Consider the following 20,341-nt stretch of genomic DNA (forward strand, 5'->3'; position numbering starts at 1 on the left):
GTGAGTTGGGACTCCAATATATGGAAGGTGTCATGTTGACTACCCTAGGGTTGACCAAATCCATCAATTTCAGTTTCTCTTATTTTCTCCTTTGTCCAAGCAGAAGTTTTTTTTAAGTCCTCAGTGCACATTTTCCCAACATACACAATTTTTAATAAGAAATTTCCTCTAATACAATGCATATTTATATTTTCAATAATAAAGTCCTTTCTGTGCACGCATCCTAATATACACACTTTTGTGCACATTAAATAGTTGGAGAACTGATAACAAGATTCAGAGAAATGAGAATCTGGAAGAATGTCTGTTTTGGTTCAAGCATTGTTTTGGAAAGTGTGAATTGGGCAGCTTTATATTAAAATGAAAAGTGAACTGAATTTATCCCCCATCCCTAGCTACCCCCTTATCCAAGGCACTCAGATGAGACAGTTCCAGGAAAGTTTGCCTGTTCTATCTAAAAACCCTTGCCATGGAATGGCTGGAAAAAGCCTAGCTCTTGCTTCTATCTGAGGAAAAAGAGACCATGTGTTGCAAATATTATTAATCTACTCTTAACTAAAAATAGATCTGTAATTTAATCCTGGGTGGGATGCTTTAAGTGTAGGGGGGGTTCCTTGGGCAAGATAAAGCAACTAGCACATTTAATGAATAATAATCCTCTTTTCCTGAAGATGGCAAATAGCCATCAGTGTTTGGCAATTATCCTCTGTTGTGATTGATTTACTGTTTAATAAAATTGAAATTGTGTATTTCTCCCTTTTTGTTGTCTGGATTTCTGTTTGAGATCACACAGTGGGTTAAACACTCAAGATTTGTCAGTGCTTACACATGCAGCTGAGCCAATCACTGATAGTAGCATCTTTCAATCCATCATTAAATTTCTTAGCACATTACAATACTATAGATTTGCTGTGCTTCCTGTATTGGGCCATAAACATGTCACTGTTTTGAGATGCTAAAGTCTATCACAAATAAGCATTACAGCTTGGAAAAAGGAGGGGAGAGAGGCTGCATAATTTCCTCACCTCAGAATATTGCATTGAGGAGTTCCTGAGGCCTACAGTCCTTTATATTATCAGATGATTAAAGCTGTGCTTACAATACATCCTATAGGATTTGCTAATGTTCATTACAGAGGCACACATCTTTTAATTCTTAGAATAACCATGTTATTTCCAGATGCATGGTGCATAGGAAACATTAAAGGTTTGGTAGCTAGAAGACAAGTCAGTGCACAGGAGTAAAATTTAATCCTCTGTATTGCGGTGCAGTTTACTGGACTATTATGGGCTATGTCCTTGTGGTTAATGAGGTGGGATTATGAAGGGAGTACATAGCCTTGCATTTATGCAGCACTACATTATACAACCTTAAAAAAAAATACTTAAACCAAACTACAGCGGACAAATGCCCAAGAGCTATTTAGCAAAGCCCAGTCAAGTTATTGTGTTTTTATGTTTTGAAATAGTTTACATTTCTTATTCCAAATGCTTCATTGGATTTCATTTCATGCTTTGACTATTTGCCATGTGAACTGAACATTAAAGCAAATTGGTCTATCTGGCAAGGGAAAAAATGGAGTGGTGATTTTGTAAAGTGATTCTATGCAAAAATGGAGGGTGAGAGAGACTTTCAGAACAGCTTTGTGAGTTCCAAAATCATGTACCTATTCATTTAAAATGCCTTTCTGATACAAATGTATACAAAAGGTAGATTGCAGTCATTATAACCACATTATAGAAATATGCTGCTAGTATTAACAGTATTAAGAAATCACAATATAACAATCACAAATTAGCAAACTTGACAGGGATGACAGCAGATAAAACCCTAACCAATTCAGCCTGGCCAATGAAAAGCCTACTAGAATAAAAAGGATACACCAGCCAAAAAGCAATCAAAGACAGAACCATGCCAGCCTTATGGGGAAGGGGATGTTCCATAATACTGGCATATACATTTAGAAGGCACTATTGTTTCACCCTAACCAACCTGACTTCCCTCATAGGTGGGGCACAGGGAAGTGCTTCCTCACGAAATCTCAAGGAACAGGCAGGCAGGAAAAGGCAGTCCCTCAAGTAACCACCTAAGTCATTTAGGCATTTAAAAGGTAAGGACAGCCACCTTGAATTGAGCCTGGAAACAAATCGCTAAGCAGCACAGGCAGCAAGCACTCCTTGCTACTGCATCTTGGACCAACAGACGTTTCTAAAGACTCTTCTATGGCAGTGCCATGCAGACGGCTGGCCCCACGACATCTTTGCACCTGAGGCACACCACACAATGGCACCCCTCCTGCCAGTTTAGTGAGATGGAGGTGAATCTCACATGCAACCATGAATTTGTCACGGAACTGTTACAGTTTGTTAGTGAAGTGAGTGAAAGTAATAGCCATGCATGTGGGTGATTTAAAAAGAAAAAAATAGGAAGAAAGTTGGCATGAGGGGATGAAAAGAGGGGAGGGAGCGTTTGTGTTGGGGTGGGGTTGGAAAGCAGAGGGGGAGGGAAAGATCAGCATTTGGGAAAAGGTGGGAGCAGAGATCAACATATGGAAGAAGGGGGAGTTGAAGATCAGCATTTGTGAAGTTGTGGCTTTGACTTCTCCTCCAGTTGCTGCCCCTCTCCAGTCTTGGTGAAAAGAGGGCAGAATTGTTGTTGCACAGGAGCCTCTGGCTGAAAAGGAGGCAGAAGGTGAGCCAGGAGCTGAGGCCAAAGAAGGGGAGGGCCAGTGGCAGGCGGCACCTGGATGAAGCTTTAAACGGCAGTGACACCTCTGCATTAGCGGATGGATCTGCCATCCCTACGGATTGGACAGATCCTGACGCCTGAGGCGGACGCTTCACATGGCCTCATAGGCTGGCCATCCTGCATACAGAGCACATTGCAATAATCCAGTCTAGGCATAGTTACAGCATGTACTACCAGAGTCCTATCAGGGTTTTCCCTTCCCCAGTATCACAGTGGAGAGAGAATGAAGCAGAATTAAGCCTCAGAGATCTCTGTTCAACTCACATCTCAGCTTGGAATCTTTGCAGCTTTGGAAAACAAATTCTACGATTCCCTACTTGTAAAAAGAGACTACTATCCTTCCTCATGCAGCAGCTGTGAGAATGCTTTTTTTAAAAAAATTATCACCATCATAATCACCACCATCATTACATTTATTAAGCATTCTTCATCAGCAGGTCCCAACAATCTAAACTCCAACATAAAAAACAACAACGTTAAAACACATTACAGTCACAGGGTGGGTCCCAAAAACGCATATCTTGGGTGTCAAAAGGCCAGAGCAAAGAAGTGTGTCTTTAGCATATGACGAAAGCACAAGTACAATATTTCTCTATTATCTCACACATTCAGCTGTGAGTCACCATGTGTATTCCGCTGATGACAGGCATGTGTGAATTGGCACATAGTTGTTGTTCATGTTCTCACTTGCCCAGTCATTACTATGCTGGCTTCTGCTCCTTCAGGCATATCTATACCATTGATTTAATAGTTATTCTCTCATCCTAAGCAATTTAATAGGCTAGTGGTCTCTAACAGAGTGTTAATTGCAGTCTTGTGACACTACAATTCCCAGGATTTTAGAGGAATATGTGACAGTTCTAATGCTGTAAAATCAATATGTCTGCAATGTCTTCCCTTAAGGGTTTGCTGTGTTCTTCACACATTCCTGGTGGTGCAATTCCTCTGAATTATTCTTTCTGCAATGCTGTCTCAGTAACAAATATGTGATTGGAAGTAGTACTGGGTGCAAATCTACCTCTTGTACGTACATGAAAATGTGGAGTGTTATTTTCTGAATTTCTTGTGTGTATGGGTGTGGTGGAAGGAGGAAAAAGAGAAACGTCTCCAATATTTGGAATAGGAAAGCAGATAGGAGCTTCTGCTTACCTTAACCATTCAAAATAGTAGAGTCCCCACCCCCTTTTAAATTTCAAACAAAGGCCCTGCAGCTTGCAAGCCAGTCCATATAGGCTGCTTTGTATAAGTAATGGAAGCAATAAAGAAAGGTGTAGAATACAAAGTGAACATGTTTGCAGATGACATTCCAGGACCCTTGGGAGCCCCCCCCCCCCTATATATTGGAGCAACACAATATATTCTGCAAAGTGACAGGTTTGCAAATTATTCAAAAATAATAATCTGTCCGGTCAGTCTGGCTTCTCTCTAACTCATCCCCAGCCATAGCCCATGGCTGCTTTAAATACCTAGGAATAACTGTCACATCTGCTTTTAAATAGGCCAAAGCAAAGATACAAATATTTATGAAAGCGTGCAACAGGATTTAAACAATTGGAAGTATATTAACCTAAGCAGGCTTGATAGCCCAGCAGTAGAAAAAGCAATCAGAAATACACATGAATCTATGGTTTAATGCTGTGTGGGATGTGGCCTTATCAAAAAGACTCGCCTGTCACAGAAGGGTTGTACAAGGAACTTCCAAAAGAGATAAATTTGACATGGTGTGGAATCCACTTATTTCTTATGCCAATGAACATGTTGTTTGCAATTGTCCCTAAAAAACACATTCGTTGTATAGACGTTTCCCCTCAATACTGTACAATGCCTTATGGATGTTATTTTTACACATATTATATATATACGTGTGTGTGTGTGTGTGTGCGCGCGCGCACACACACACACATTTTTCACTCTGGTATATGGTGGGTATTTTTACACATTACACGGCTAGAGAGCTGCACTGCAAAATCTGGAAAAGTGTGAATTGCAAAGGATCCCCCCACATTCTCTTTTATCCAGAAAGTACAAATTAAGTCGATTCTCCATTAAGTGCAAAATGAATCAAATTTATCCTCTACCCTTACACTAATTTAAAAAGTACATAGTGTGCATGCCACTCTGTGAACTTCTTTATCTCTCTCTTTCTCACCCAAAGTTTTGGGGGAAAGAGAGACACATGGCTGAGCTGTTTCAAATGTAGGAGAACAATATTCCCCCCGCCCACACACACAAGGTGTATCTACCGTTTCCCTTTTGGGTGGGTGCCATTGCATCAAGTACAGGCATTCAGCTGTGACCAATGCTGACTCGAGCCTTGTGAGCAGCTTGCAAGGGGGGGGGGATATGAACATAAAGTTTAGATTTAGATCTAGTACAGCTATTAAATGACTTTGGAAGTGATGACACCAAACCATTCCACAGCAAAAGGGTTGTAATGCCTCATTACAAAGACAGGAGAAAGAGCTTACAAACGCAGTCTGTGCCCCCGCCCTCCACCCAACAACCACAGATATTTTGTCAGAGGAGAAGTGGAATTTATGTTATGCTTCCAAGAAACAGAGATTCACATTCTAGCAATAACCCCCTATTGCCAACCATAGAAAGGTTTGATAGGATTTTTGAGATCTGAGAGATTACCCACTTTACAAAGCATGCTTAAAATGTCCTGACAATTAGTTCATAGTTATTTTGCAATACACTTGGGGACAGTCTTTAGTGTGTGAAAAGTGATGGATCAATATAATAAACAAATAAATTAGTTTACAACATCTCCTTGGCATTGCGAGACATGTAGGGCCACTATTTGCTCAAGAAAGAAAACTTTGCAAATCACTGTGATAGAAACAAATTCATCCTCTCCAAATTCACCACAAAATTACTTCAATTGATGCAGAGGTTGGTTATCAATGCATATTACCAATTTGTCTGCTGCTATTTCACATTTCATATCTGAAAAAGAATGTGGTGTCTTACTTTGGGGTGTGCACAAGGCAGAAAAAAGATCAGCCCTGTGACTGTGAATTCTTAAACAATTCTAATGTTTCTTTGTGCTGCCTCCACTTCAATATATATTTCAGGTTCTGAGTCATTCTGTATAAAATGAAGCTCTGTGGGTTCCCAAGGTGGAGAAAGTGCTTTTTGTCTATGTTTGGAAACCACTAGGTGCCATTTCAGATCGTGAGCTGAACCTTTAAAAACGGCAATTATTTTAACAAAATTTGGCATGAAACTAATAGGCTATGTATTCGATATGGCCAGATCCTACCAGATCCCTGGACAAGTGATACAGCTGTGGGGAGAAAATAACTCCCTCCTTGTTATGTGAGCCCTGGATGTTTTTATTTAATTAGTTAATAAATAAACAAACTCAACATGCACACCCAAGCCCTGCTTGTCCAGTGTTCAATACATCTGGTACCCTAAAATGTACCCTTAACCCAACAATACCTCAGTATACCTACAGTTTTTATTCCCCTCTTCCTCACCTGCCTAGACTCAATACATTAACAGCAACAAAAAAATATACTTAGGACTCAGCTGTACAGCTTTAAATAAAATGTTTTAAGTGCAATATACAAAGTGACACTAGAAGGTGATGGTGAGCCTTATGGAAAATTCAATGTATTTTCAGAATGGTTTTTAAATGTGTGTAGATTCCACCTCAGTCCCTTTAGCAGATGACTAGCTGAAACTCACATTGCATACAGGGAGGGAGGGCACAGTTAAATGGCAAAGAGGAAGGGCTCAAGGGAGCAGCAGGCTTATAAAGCCAGGCTCCTTCTCCTTTCTGAATTGGCCTTCAGGCCCCACGTCACTCTCCTCAACTCCCTCTATTTAGGTCCCAACTTCCTGAGTTCTCTTTGCAAAGAAGGGAATAAGGCAAACCAAAGGGTAGGAATGACACATTAGTGAAAACTGATTTGCAAAAATGTATGTATTAGGCAAAATTGCATACAAAAATGTATATATTAGGGGAAAATTCACACTAAAATACTGGTGAATTTTCATGAGTATTATCAAACAGATTAGGAAATGAGAAACTGAAATTGACAGATCCACCTGTTCCAGTAGTAAGAGTGCTAAATGTTTTAAAGACTGTCAGGAGGCATCTGGGCATTGAAAGCTCATAACTCAGCACGTCTCTTTCTCTCACTGAACTGCTACAAGCAAATAACCCATAGTTGTCTCGGTAATAATGATTTAATAGTGCATTCATCTGGCTACACTCCTTTGCTGTTTGGTTTCTGTGTTTAACACAAGGAGTGTTGCTTTAAAGAGTTACAATATATTTGATACAGTGAACTTCCACAGTTTAATGCATGGGTAGGCAAACTAAGGCCTGGGGGCCAGATCCGACCCAATCGCCTTCTAAATCTGGCCCGCAGACGGTCCGGGAATCAGCGTGTTTTTACATGAGTAGAATGTGCCCTTTTATTTAAAATGCATCTCTGGGTCATTTGTGGGGCCTGCCTGGTGTTTTTACATGAGTAGAATGCGTGCTTTTATTTAAAATGCATCTCTGGGTTATTTGTGGGGCATAGGAATTTGTTCATTCCCCCCCCAAAAAAAATACAGTCCGGCCCCCCACAAGGTCTGAGGGACAGTGGAATGGCCCCTTGCTGAAAAAGTTTGCTGACCCCTGTATGAATCACTATCAACAACCCCGTGCAAATGTTGATCATCCCAAGCAGATGGTGCAAGTGACTGTAACACTAAGGGATACACCATTGAATGGTGACAGACACCGCAAAGTGATTGTCAGCACTCTCAGACTTACATCTGAAACATGAGTAAATACATTTCATGAATGTCTGAAACCTTTTCTGCATGACTGTTGGCAATCCCAGATGAATGGTGTTGAGGGGTGCTTAATTTCTTGGAGGGCATTCAAAAAGCAAACTTGACAAATTCAAGTCACACAGTTCCATTCTGAATGACTTGATGCTTCCTCCCTGTCTTTTTCCCTATTACCACATTACTGACTGGTGGCAAGAGAAGCAAGCCAGGTTTTGTGGTATAGCCTCCATTAGCAATGCATAACAAAGTCCGTTCATAGTGAACATGCACAGCAGTGTCCAGACCAACCAAGAATCAAGGGAAATGCAATTAACAATGTGCCTAACATGGATGTTGCAGCAATGCTGCCATTATACACTGTTACTGCTATATCCCCTTCCCACCCCAAATAAGTAGGCTCATTAGAATGAACTGACTGGGGTTAATCATGCCCATCAATTTCAATGGGTCTACTTCAGATGCAATATTTTATTTTTATTTGTCTTGAAATCATTTGCTTGATTCTAAATCAGGCCAGGGAGAGTTTACACACCACATACAAATGCTGACATTCTCCAAAATTGGACAGTTATATGAGTTCAACTTCTTCTTTTTTACTTAAACAAAGTTTTGGGATTGCTACAAAAAAACAGGTTAAGATAGTGCCTTTCTTTTCATGGTTTCCATTGTATCTCATTAATCACTGTGAAAGAGGTGCTCACCCTAGCGACAAGAATACAACTTGAAGGCACTTGCTAAATTAGAGTGATTTACAGCAACTCCAAGTTCAGTTCTTTTCATTTTAACCTCCTCCTAGCTGTTAGCAGGTGCATGTTCCAATTCTGTTCATAATCTTGCTACAAGGAATTTAGCCCTACCACACCTTTCCTCTACCAAGTTAATGCAGACCTTTAAGAGAAAGGATCAATTTTCCCCGTGTGTTTCTGTGTAATATATGGCTTTCTCAATACTGCTCTCATCTAATGACACAATTAGGACAATTCTCACAATATGTGTTACAGCCCAACTCCCTGCAATAAATTTAATATTCGTATTCACATGGTGAGTATCACCATTATATAGGCAAAGGAAAGTTCCCCTGGTGGCATCGAGGTTGCCCTTATCCCCAGAAAGAAGCAGTGCTGAACCAGTCAGGCGCACAGAATGCTTTGTAGAAATCCAGTTGGTATTTGTGCTAGAATAAAATTCTTCTCCAGATTATATACTTTCAGCAGGGGAATTTTGTCTGCTGTGTACATGTCACCAAGCAAAAAGCAAAACACAATGCCTGCTCTCTCACCCACACCCACACCCCTTTGATAAGAGAATCATAGAATTTTCCCTTTAAACCTTACAACTACCCTGTAGGTTAGGCTGAGAGAGTGACTGGCCCAAAGTCACTCAATGAGCTTCATGGCTGTATGGAGATTTGAACCTTTATCCTTCCAGTTCTTTGCTGGGCATTTTTCTGGCATCCCCTCTCCCTTCTGAATAAGTTTCCAGCTCAATCAACCAACAAACAGGCAGGTTGATTCAGGGTCCATACCCAGTGCCTATGCCAAAGTCTACTGCCATCTGTAATCAATAAAGTTGTGGCCATTTCAATCCCAAGGTGCTGTTCTGTCTTTCTTTCCACCTATCACAATCCTGCTCCCGGTGACCTCAGGTTTCTGTGCCTGGGCCTGCAAGTGCTGTTGCACTCAAGTCCTACTGAAAGCCTTGCCATGGGCATCCACTCTAATAACAACAATACAGTGGTACCTCGGGTTACATACGCTTCAGGTTACATACGCTTCAGGTTACATACGCTTCAGGTTACAGACTCCGCTAACCCAGAAATAGTGCTTCAGGTTAAGAACTTTGCTTCAGGATGAGAACAGAAATCGTGCTCCGGTGGCGTGGCAGAAGCAGGAGGCCCCATTAGCTAAAGTGGTGCTTCAGGTTAAGAACAGTTTCAGGTTAAGAACGGACCTCCGGAACGAATTAAGTACTTAACCCGAGGTACCACTGTACTTAATTGTATCCTGCCCATCTGACTGAGGACACAATAAAACATCAAACATTAAAAGCTTCACTATACTCTGAGAACAGGATGCTAAGCTAGATGGGCAATTGGCCTGACCTAGCTGGGCTATTTTTACATTCTTACGCTGCATCAGAGCATTAGTTCCATCTTAACTCTGTATTGTTAACACTGACTGCCAGCAGGTCTTTGGGGTTTCAGACAGGGGTCTCTCCCAGTCCTGTGCTTGGAGATGCTAGGGAATGAACCTGGGACCTTCTGAAATGCTAATCAGTTGTTCTACCACTGACCTACAGCCCATAATGCATATAAAATGGTAGTGCTTACAGTATACAATGCAGCAGTGCCTCTAATGCAAAATTTCTAGGGTGCAACATGAATGCTTTCCCAAGTTTCCACATTTTGCTGGCTGTTGCAACTGACACAAGCAACTTTTTGCTGGCAGAAGAGCTGCTCACATCAGCTGCGGCAGTAACAGTGTCCACTGAAGGTGGCTTCCTAGTTGCATTCATGTTGCTCCATTGAGTGAGCACACTGTGAGCCACACTATCTTAGATACTTGTGTCTGATTGGGTATATAAATCCACCCAGTCTAAGATGAAACCCGTAGTGTGGTTGTCTCTAGGAGCAAGGTGGATGCTTTCTAAAGATGGCACCATGCAAAATTGTTTTTATTACCGGTATGTTCAAAAGGGAGACATTTTATTTATTAGATGTTAATAATTTTTGCTCAGCCCTCATGTGTATAATTAAACTATTTCATCTGCCAAAACCACCTTGTAGCTCACAGTGGTCCTTACAATGAAATTGAGCTAGAAATATATCATTAGTATATCATTAGTCTGAACTTTTAAAATGCTCTGCTCTAGATACAAACTTACCCTTAAGCCATTTATGGACTGGGGCAGAGAAAATGAGTTTTGTTATGAGTAACAACAACAACAAAAGGCCAGGAGGAGACATGGAGCACAATTAAAATTTTCTTGGCGAGAGTCAACATTAGAGAAGGCTAATTGGAAATATGAATTTAAAAGGGGAGACGGATGCCAAAATAGGGCCAAAATGGTGAATACACCTATGATAAAATAAGGCCGATACTGCTGATGACAGATTGTTCATCTATTAGTGACTGAAGAGCAGTTTGGTCGAAGAGAAGAAGCACAGTAATCCAGGAATATATGACCCAAACTCAAGGATGAAATGAAGGAGCTTTGTTTTAGCTGGGTACATAAATGTGATGAAATTGCTACCCAATTCATATTTGAACAGACTGTTTATATCCTGATGTAATAAAGAAGATTGCAAAGGGCATACAGAAAATGTATTGATCAGTAACTACAGACAAGCAAAACCTCAGTGCTGGCTATAAAACATAGAGACAGTCATAGAAAGCTTCCAGAGACCAATGTATCACCCAAACACTAGAGAAACAGCATACTGAGAGGTAGTTAATAAGCCTCTGAATCCTCGGTGCTGAGAGGCCCATGGAAGTGGTAACATATGAGCACGGCAACAACAGTGAGCAGTGACAATTCCCAGCAGCGATTCATGCAAGCAGGCCAGGTGAAAAATGTGCTCCTAAGCTCACACGAATCACTGCCAGAAAGCCATGAGCATCAATGTGGTTACTTCCTCCATGCAGCTGCATGACATATTTTAAAGAATGAATTGTCTATTTTTAGAGCTCTGTTTTACGGTCTCCAACTGCAGTTTTCTAGAGAGGCACATATATGCTTTTGCCTTCCAGGGAGCTTCTATTTCCAGGAAACCGTTTCTGACATTTTCAGAAGTACGAAAAGTTATTTTCTCTGTGCTCTCCATTACCACAAGAGTTAGAAATTTATAGTTGAGTGTCAGTAGGGTACACAGAGTTATCTGGCAGACCCTGTATATACTTGAACACTGAAAAAGCTTTTAACAAAGTCCCTCACCAAAGCTACTTGAGTCAGCAGTCATGGGATAAGATGCTGGTTTGGTAAATGGCTAAAGAATAGAAAGCAAGGTAAGGTTAATCAGTTTTCACAATGGAAGGAAGTATGCAGTTGGAAAGCTGATGATATGCTGTTGGAAAAAATGGGGGAAAACAAGGCACATTTAGAAAGCACTTAAATATCAGGCAATATCAGGGACAATATGTACACAAATTATACTGTATAAGGATAGAATGGACTGAAACTGCATTAAAGTACATTGGTACCTCAGATTACATACGCTTCAGGTTACATATGCTTCAGGTTACAGACTCCGCTAACCCAGAAATAGTGCTTCAGGTTAAGAACTTTGCTTCAGGATAAAAACAGATATCTTGCTCCGGCAGCGCAGCAGCAGCAGGAGACCCCATTAGCTAAAGTGGTGCTTCAGGTTAAGAACAGTTTCAGGTTAAGAATAGACCTCCAGAAAGAATTACTTAACCCGAGGTACCACTGTACCTTCTTTTTGGCCAGAACCTTTTCACTTTATCCATGGGTAAAAGTCTGGTGGCTCAAGTCACCTGTGGAAGCTGGCCATCTACCCCTGGCTCCTTTCCAGCTACGTGAGTCAAGGGGAAGAGCAGGGCCTGGGTGGTGAGGGAGTTGGGAGACCGAATGCAGGGAACCCCACTTCACAAACGGGGGGAGGATTTGGTTTCATGAGTGTGTGTGTGCCCTCCAATGCCTCTCCCCCCAACCTGTCCCGTATTTTGCCCAACCAAAGGTGGCAACTCCACCTCAGGCTGTGAAACAGGATGGGCTGCCCCGCCCTTGCTCTACCTAGCTTAGCCTGTTGGACCTAGTAGCTGTTAGTCTGGGAGTCTCCCTGAGCTTGTCCTGCAACTATTATAAATTGAGAGGAGAAAGGTTGAAGAAGGAAGGGTGAGCAACCTACAGGCCCTGAAGAAAGAGCTGAAATATTGATACTGAGAACAGTGAATTATCACTTGTAATAACTTATCAGAACCAGGACTGAAGGGCTGAGCAAAAAGCACTTCAGGGCAGAGAAGACCTGTAGCTATTGGATTTTTGTGTCTTCACCCCTGATACAACAAACACCCAAACAATAATACCATAAGCATCTATGCAAGCTTTACAGTGAAAGGTGGAAAACACACTTGGGGCTGCAGCAGGAAGATGTGTGCTCTCTCTGCCCACTCTATCCTCTCAACTCTCAATTCACAGAGGGCAACAGTGTGAAAAGAGGAACCTCTAGGATCCAGGGGAAAGCCCCAAGCATTTTGCAACACTGAAAAATGAGGGTTCCAAATCATGTGAAAAGCCTCCATGTATACTGGAGGCTTCCCTCTTCACTGCCCCCCTCCACAGGTTGAAGGAGATGGGAACAATGGTACAGGAAGTGAAGCTAGTGCCCTCATCCCTGCCTCCATCTGTTTATTTTCTACACTTCACTGTACAGCCTGCATAGGGCTCAAAAAAGGAGAAAAGGGAAAGCTTACAACATTTCAAGGTCTGCCGTGGATAAAGTAGAGAGACGGGGGGCGGGGGGAATCCTCTCACAGTATAAGAACTTGGGGTCATTCAATTAAATTGATTGGCAGCAGACTCAGGACAGAGAAGAGAAAAGCACTTCTGCACAGAATCTATAATTAACCCTGTGGAATTAATTCCCATAAGATATAGTGATGGTCATTTGGCCTAGATGAATGTACAAGAAGGTTAAAGAAATTGTGGAAGATAGGTTTGTCAATTGCTGTTATTCACCCCTCATTGCATGATGGATCCTGCATTTATGTTGCTGTGCCGCTTGCTACCTCATAGCTGGGATCCTATATCACACCAAATGATCAAAAAGTAACCTGGAAATAGCAATATCCTCATTCTAAACCTGATTTAGCAGCAGAAGCATGATATGCCTTCCCCACATGTTTAACGCACTAGCCTTCTTGCAGATAGGGTGCCAAGCACATGCCTGATCAGACAAAACAATAAATATGTAGGGGGACATATTGAAAACAGTTAAAAATATCTAAACACATTTTAAAACTTCACCTTTTCTTCCAGCAAAAAACATTTCAAGGTTGTCAATAGAATCTGTATATATAGTATATTTACAGTATCTGTAATTCCTCTGAAAGTCAATGAGGAAGACAGATGCTCCTTGTCAGGGAGGGCATTCCACAAATAGGGAGCCACCACTGACAAGGCCCATAATCACTGAGCGGGCAGCACCTGCTGATGGTACAGCTTGAAAAGGTTGATATGTAAGTGCAGGAGGCAGGAAAAGTTGGTGGAACAGCTTCACTTTTGAAATTTCAGTGTTTTTAAAACATACAAAATTAACTGAGTACTCTAATGTTAGCTTTCAAAGGGGAGATACATAAACAGCATGGTGGTGGTGTTTTGAACCCCCCCCCCAAAAAAAGAATGCTCCTTAAACAACAACCATTCAGAAGTGATGGCAGGGTATAGGCTTGTTCTTTTTCAATACTGTCAGGGGACTGCCATCGGAACAGGGAAGGGAGGCAGGGGGGCCGTTGGGATGCAGAGAGCCTCCGAAACTCCTGAGGAGCAGTTCCTCTTCCAGTGGTGGGAAAAGCCACACCTCCAGTGGAGAAGAGAGGGAAGGGGCCAGCCAAGCGAGGAAAGGGCTCATGGATGCTGCTGAGAGCCCCAGCGCCTCACCTCGCCAGGCCGGTCAGGAGGGACGCACGCCACTTCCATCACCCAGCTTGCGCAGAGGGGTGAAACGCAAGGAGGGGAGGAGGAGGCTTGGGGTGTTGAAGTTCTTATATTGGGGGGGGGAAGCCGGAAGGGGCCACTCCCAGATTCTGCAAGTGACCAAGACGGACATGAACTTTGTAGATCTGCACTGTAAATAGTTTGCACAATAAAACTTGTAAAAGACAGGTCAGAGTCCTGCCTGGTTACTCACGAGCAACCAGCAGCAGCATCTGACAAATACTTCGATTTCTCTTTATTCCATAACAGTCATTCCTGCCTTTTGTTTGTACTCCTGATTGCCACTGCAGTTCTGGTGTATTATAGCACAATCCACAGGATCATACAAGAACACCAACAGATTTACACTTTTCCAAAGGAAAAGCAATCATTACTGTTCTTTAAATTCAAACTCAAAAGGCTTCTTCTTAAGCAATAAAAAAACTAATTAAAGCATGAGAAATAGGAGGACAAAAAAGGTAAACATGGTATATGGTATGTTGGAATTTGCTATAGTGATTAGTAGGCAGTTAAACAAATACAAAGTAATTATAACAGCAAATCTGTTCTTCACTGTGTATATCATTACATACTATAAATAAAAAGCACCATAGAATGTAACTGAAATCAAATGGGGGGAGGCAGGTGAATGGTCGAATGAGCACAAATACGCAAATGCTATAGTGTAGCCTTTATGAATATAGAACTATTGTAAACTACTGCAGTCATTTCGTTGGAAATGATTGAGAAAAAAGTGACCGGGGAAATGAGAAAACACATGGTTGGCACAATTTCTCTTCTGTTTAAGCAGGTGATCTTAGCCTGTTTCTCCAGATGTTGTTGTACTGTAACTCCCATCATCCTTGACCTTTGCTCATGTTACATGGGGCTAATGGGAATTATAGTCCAGCAAAATCTGGAGGGCTATAGATGCCTAACCATGTGTTTAAGATGAGAGAGTAGGCTGGAAAGCCTACCCTAGGCAATGAGATTGTAGGATGCTTTGGTCTGTGGGACTTAGAAGAAACTGGTGCATCTTGAAAGCCTTCTGAGTAGCAGGAACTGGGGTACATGGAAAGCTGGTAGTTTAGCCCGAATTTAATGGAGATAGCAATCTCCACAGGTAAAGGAGAGCATAGAACTCAGAAATGCATTCTGGCCAACAAGAGAATTGGTCAAAGGGGCCTAGAAGTGTTGATTCACTAAACATAAAGCAAGGTTGCCCAAACATTGCCCATTAAACGTTAAAGCTCAACAGGGCTATTATGTATTATCAGCAAGTCTAACCTCACCCTCAACAAAGCAGTATCATAGCTTGCAGCCCAAGTGACAATGAGTATCATCTGTCAATCTACCAGGGAAGGGTCTCAGATATACACAAGATCAGCCACCCCAGGCATTGGAGTGGGCAAAATTTTGCCTTCTCTGTTAAAAAAATTCTATACCACCCTTCAATTAGACATTTTCAGGGTGGTTTACAACGGTATTATTCCAAGAATCCATGTCAAAATATTTTATGAGTACATATTATTTACAGGACTATAATTACACCCACACATGGATGAAAAAAGCTGCATCTATAGATGAATCAGGGGTGCCAACTTGGCCCCCAGGTTATGGGTGCCCACAGGCACCTGAGCCACAACGTCATGACATCAACGCGCCGCAGAAATGCTTCCGAGGCCTGGCAGGGCCTTGGAGATCACGTCTGAGGCCTCACAAGACCTCCAACATGACCAGAACCAACATGACCAGAGGTTGCATCGGAGGCCTAGTAGGGTCTCCGGCATAGTCTCAGAGGTCACTTTGGGGTCTGAAGTTGCATCGGAGGCCTGGTAGGATCTCCGGCATAGTCTCAGAGGTCGCTTCGGGCTCTGGCATGACTTTCAGTAGAAACAGGAAGTCACGTCAGAGCCTGCACTGTGAGTGCTGAGCACCCATATAAAATACCCTATAGTTGATGCCTATGAAGTCAATCTAGTGTACATTCCAGAATGTACTACAGTGGTACCTTGGGTTACAGATGCTTCAGGTTACAGACTCAGCTAACCCAGAAATAGTACCTCAGGTTAAGAACTTTGCTTCAGGATGAGAACAGAAATCGTGTGGCGGTGGCGCAGCGGCAGTGTTAGGCCCCCATTAGCTAAAGTGGTACCTCAGGTTAAGAACAGTTTCAGGATAAGAACGGACCTCCAGAACGAATTAAGTTCTTAACCCGAGGTACCACTGTATAAGATATTAATGGGGCTCAACCCCAACAAATTAATTACTTATAATTGATCATATCATACGGTATTGTGGCTGAAACTGGCAACACTTGATAGAGGTCACCATCTTGCATCTTAAAATATCCAATCTGACTACTTGACATGGGGGCAGTTCCAAATAAGCTCATTTAATATGGTAGAAGCCATAACAATTTCCACTGTATTGGATTGAAACTATGCATGAACTATTTTGGCAATAATCTCAAAGTAAAGCATTACTCAGTTGCTCAACCTATGTCCCTTTGGCAAATAAAATCATTTTACCACACCACTCAATTTACTTTTTGGACTCTTTGTGTTGCTGTGATAATAAATATTAATTTGAGTGGCAAACTGGCTCTGCTCACATTATTATATTAATTTAGTAGTAGTAATTGACCTTATCAAATCCTGATTGCACCATCCAGATTGAGTGGGTGGGTGCGAGAAAAAGAAATTAATGAGATAAGGTGGACTTTTGAAGAGTTTCTGCATGATAGGGTGGTGATGGACAGCTTTCAGAGCTATTATGAAAACCTTGGTTGGCATTTTCAAAAATAGCCGTTACTGTACCAAGGTATTCCTAAACTGGAGTTGATGGGAGGTGGAGCCAAACAACATTTGAGGGCCAAAGTTTTCCATCCCCAGAGTATAAAATAAAGGCATTTCATTTGTGTTTTCCAAATCTGACAAATGTACCTGTGGTCTTATAATAAAGAGAACTGTATTAGGTTAGCTTTGACACTGAAAACCTGTGCTTTCTACAGGAGATAAAACAGAATGCATTTTCTATAAATGGATTCTAAATCACTGACAACCTTTTAACTGAAGTGATTCAATGCAGGGGAGACAAACTCAGAGTCCCATCAATTCTAGTAGCTGAGGGATTGATACTTGTCAACTTCAATGCCTCCTTAATTTTTACTACCTCTATAAATGGTTGCAAACTCCTGTGTTCCTTTTAGCAACACTATTCAAAAATGATGTAGTCCTCATTATCTGTCTGAGCTCACAGAGAATAATCTGTTTTCATTCACTGACAAGGTGAAGTCTCCATCCAGTTTCCAGGTCCTACAAGTGTTGTTTCTTAAGAATGTGGACAACAGCAAACCTAATCTGTCAACATTTGCTAGTAAATTTAGGTGAGCATAGGAGACCCACTTTCTCAACTTCTTTTTTCCACACTCTAGTACTATGTATTTCTTTTTACTGAACTTAGGCTTATATACTTTCCTATCTAGCACTAAAGTACTCCAATACAGTGGGAAGCTTGGTGTGGTGTGGACACAGTGGCAGCGCTAATCCAGTGCTCCTGACACTGTACCCACACAATGCCAAGATCCCTGCTACCTTGTCCTTCCTAAGATTCAGCACTGGGAATACAGGAGCCAGTTCAGCACTGGGAATACAGGAGAGCAACATAGCCCTGCTGGCAACTACTGCATCAGCATATGCAACTTTAATGCAATCACTAATTTCTTTTTAGGGTAATGGTTCTCAGACTTCTTTCTCTAGACCAGGGGTCCTCAAACTTTTTAAACAGAGGGCCGGTTCACTGTCCCTCAGACACTGTTGGGGGCCGGACTATATTTTGAAAAAAAATATGAATGAATTCCTATGCACACTGCACATATTTTATTTGTAGTGCACACAAAAAACAGGAAAAACAATACAATATTTAAAATGAAGAACGATTTTAATCAACATAAACTTGGGCCTGCCTTTGGCTAACAAGATGGTCAATATCTGGTTCCATACTGTATTTGTCACTGCTAGTCATAGCAAGCAGCGTACAAAACAATGTACCAGCAATAATGACTACTAAACTAGGTCACAACCTTGTTATGAGGGGTGATGGCCATTTCCTGTTTGTCTCTAGAAACACATGGTACTCACAGGTACACTGCCTCTAAACATGGAGGTTCCATTTAGTTACCAGATGCCTATGTGGTGTCCACATTACATCTGACTTAAGAGCCCCTGCAGCCAGGCTCAGATCCACACATGAAGTTCACTGGGTGATCTCAGGCCAGTCTTTGAGCCTGAATTCTCTTACAGGGCTGTGGCAAGAATAAAACAGAATGGAGAGGAGAAAGAAGAAGAGCTATGTACCCTGAACTCCTTGAGAAAAGGGTAGGATTAAAATGGCAGACAACTAAAAATTCCTCCAAGAATTTGTCTTGTTCTGATTCTATTTTAATTTTTTAAAAAACAAACCAACACCACCATTAAAAGAAGAGCACAACTGGGCTTGACTTAATGTCAGCTGCGGAAAGACATCCTCACCTCTCCAGCTCCATCTCTCTCAGCCCTCTTATCCTGCTCCTCCTAGGAACACCAGAAGAGCCCTTCTGGATCAGGCCAATGGCCCGGTTTTCCCAGTGGCCACTGCCTCCAACCCTCCTAATGCAGCTACATAAGAACATGAATCATTCCCAAAAATTTATTATAAATGAGGCCCTTACATTTGTACCTTAAGTATGCATAAAAACATCAATGAGTTTGATCGTCCTTGACTCTTCCTGCTACACTTGCCATCCTCTCATGCCTCGCCACTATGGCACTCCATTCCCTTTGAGAACTACTGCTTTAGGGGGGTGCATTTTCTCATTCTGGGTGATATGTAAGTCACAACCATGAGTCAAACATCTGTGCGACTGTTTCAGACACATACCACCAGTATTAATTTGCACTGCAGAAAAAATGTCATGCTAATAGCATTTGCTATTAACTTGTCCATAAAAGCCCTTTTTAATAATAAATTAGGGCTGAGAAGAATATTTGTCAGTTTATAATTTGTGCATTAGGCATTTCCCCTTTCAGCGAAGTAGAACTTCTACATTTTTCTAAAAGTGAAAACCAAAACTAATGAAAGACATACAGTTTTTGGAAGTGGGTGGTACAGGCAAGGCGGAACGCAGCCCAGACATTTTGCAACAAGACGTAACATGTTGGCCACCCTTCCATCCCATTCCTCATACAGAACCTGACTAGATTGGCAGGTAGATCTAACTTCAACACTGGGGATAGGACAGCATCATCTGGTGAAAATGAAAGCAGGTGACGCAAGGCAGGCCATGTGGCACACACAGCTCTGTCCTTCAACACCTCACAACTGCTCCCCAGCACCCAATAATCTGCTACCTGAAACTTAGTCTTCACTATATGGACAGAGCTGGTCCTGGGTTCAGACTTATTTCAAAATGATTAAGCAGAGGCAACCTTCCTATCTTTAGACCTCAGGCAGCTGCATAACCCTTCTGGTAGCTCCACAAGGACCCAGTTTAGGAAAGTTCCTCCAGTCCCTCTGAGCTAGAGCTCAGTTGGCCTCCCTTTATATGTTTGACACAATCCTCCCCCTGTTCCATGTGGCCATCAACAACCACATCCCTGTCCCCCTGCTCCCATATAAGCACTCAGGAAAGCAGATACCTGGAGGCTTATCAAATACCCAGTAATAAAGAACCACAAACAATGCATACTTCAGCGGCGTAGCGTGAGTTGTCAGCAGCCGGGGCAAGGCAAGTAATTTGCGCCCCCTAACCCGGGGCAAGGCAAGTAATTTGCGCCCCCCCCTAACCCCTAACCTGCCGCGTCAGGTGATCTGAGGCGAGTTGCCGCTGGCGCTGCCGCCCAAACCACGCCGCTTGCCCGGAGGAGGAGGAGGGCAGAGAGGCGAGGAAAATGCAACATGGCCCAGCAGCTGCAGAGGTGGGGCTGTGAGTAGGGGCTGCCTGGCGCGTCCTCCGCGGCCCTGACGCGCGGGGACCGTGACGAGCGCTGAGAGCCGCTGCCTGACGGATGCCTTCAGCCCGGGCGCGCGCACTGCTCGTCGGTTCCACGAGACATGGGGCTCTGCTACAGCCTGCGCCGGAGGCTCTTCGGCGACTCCGGAG

At 42.4% G+C, this 20,341-nt stretch overlaps 1 protein-coding gene across 7 annotated transcripts in view; it reads right to left on the reverse strand.

The window, feature by feature from the left end:
- Positions 1-20,341, reverse strand: part of LOC308585315 (uncharacterized protein) — a 472,994-nt gene that overhangs the window by 185,463 nt on the left and 267,190 nt on the right. The gene's annotated exons all lie outside the window — the stretch shown is intronic.

The sequence above is a fragment of the Podarcis bocagei genome (assembly GCF_964188305.1).
Source record: "Podarcis bocagei genome assembly, chromosome: 4".
Lineage (NCBI taxonomy): Eukaryota > Metazoa > Chordata > Lepidosauria > Squamata > Lacertidae > Podarcis > Podarcis bocagei.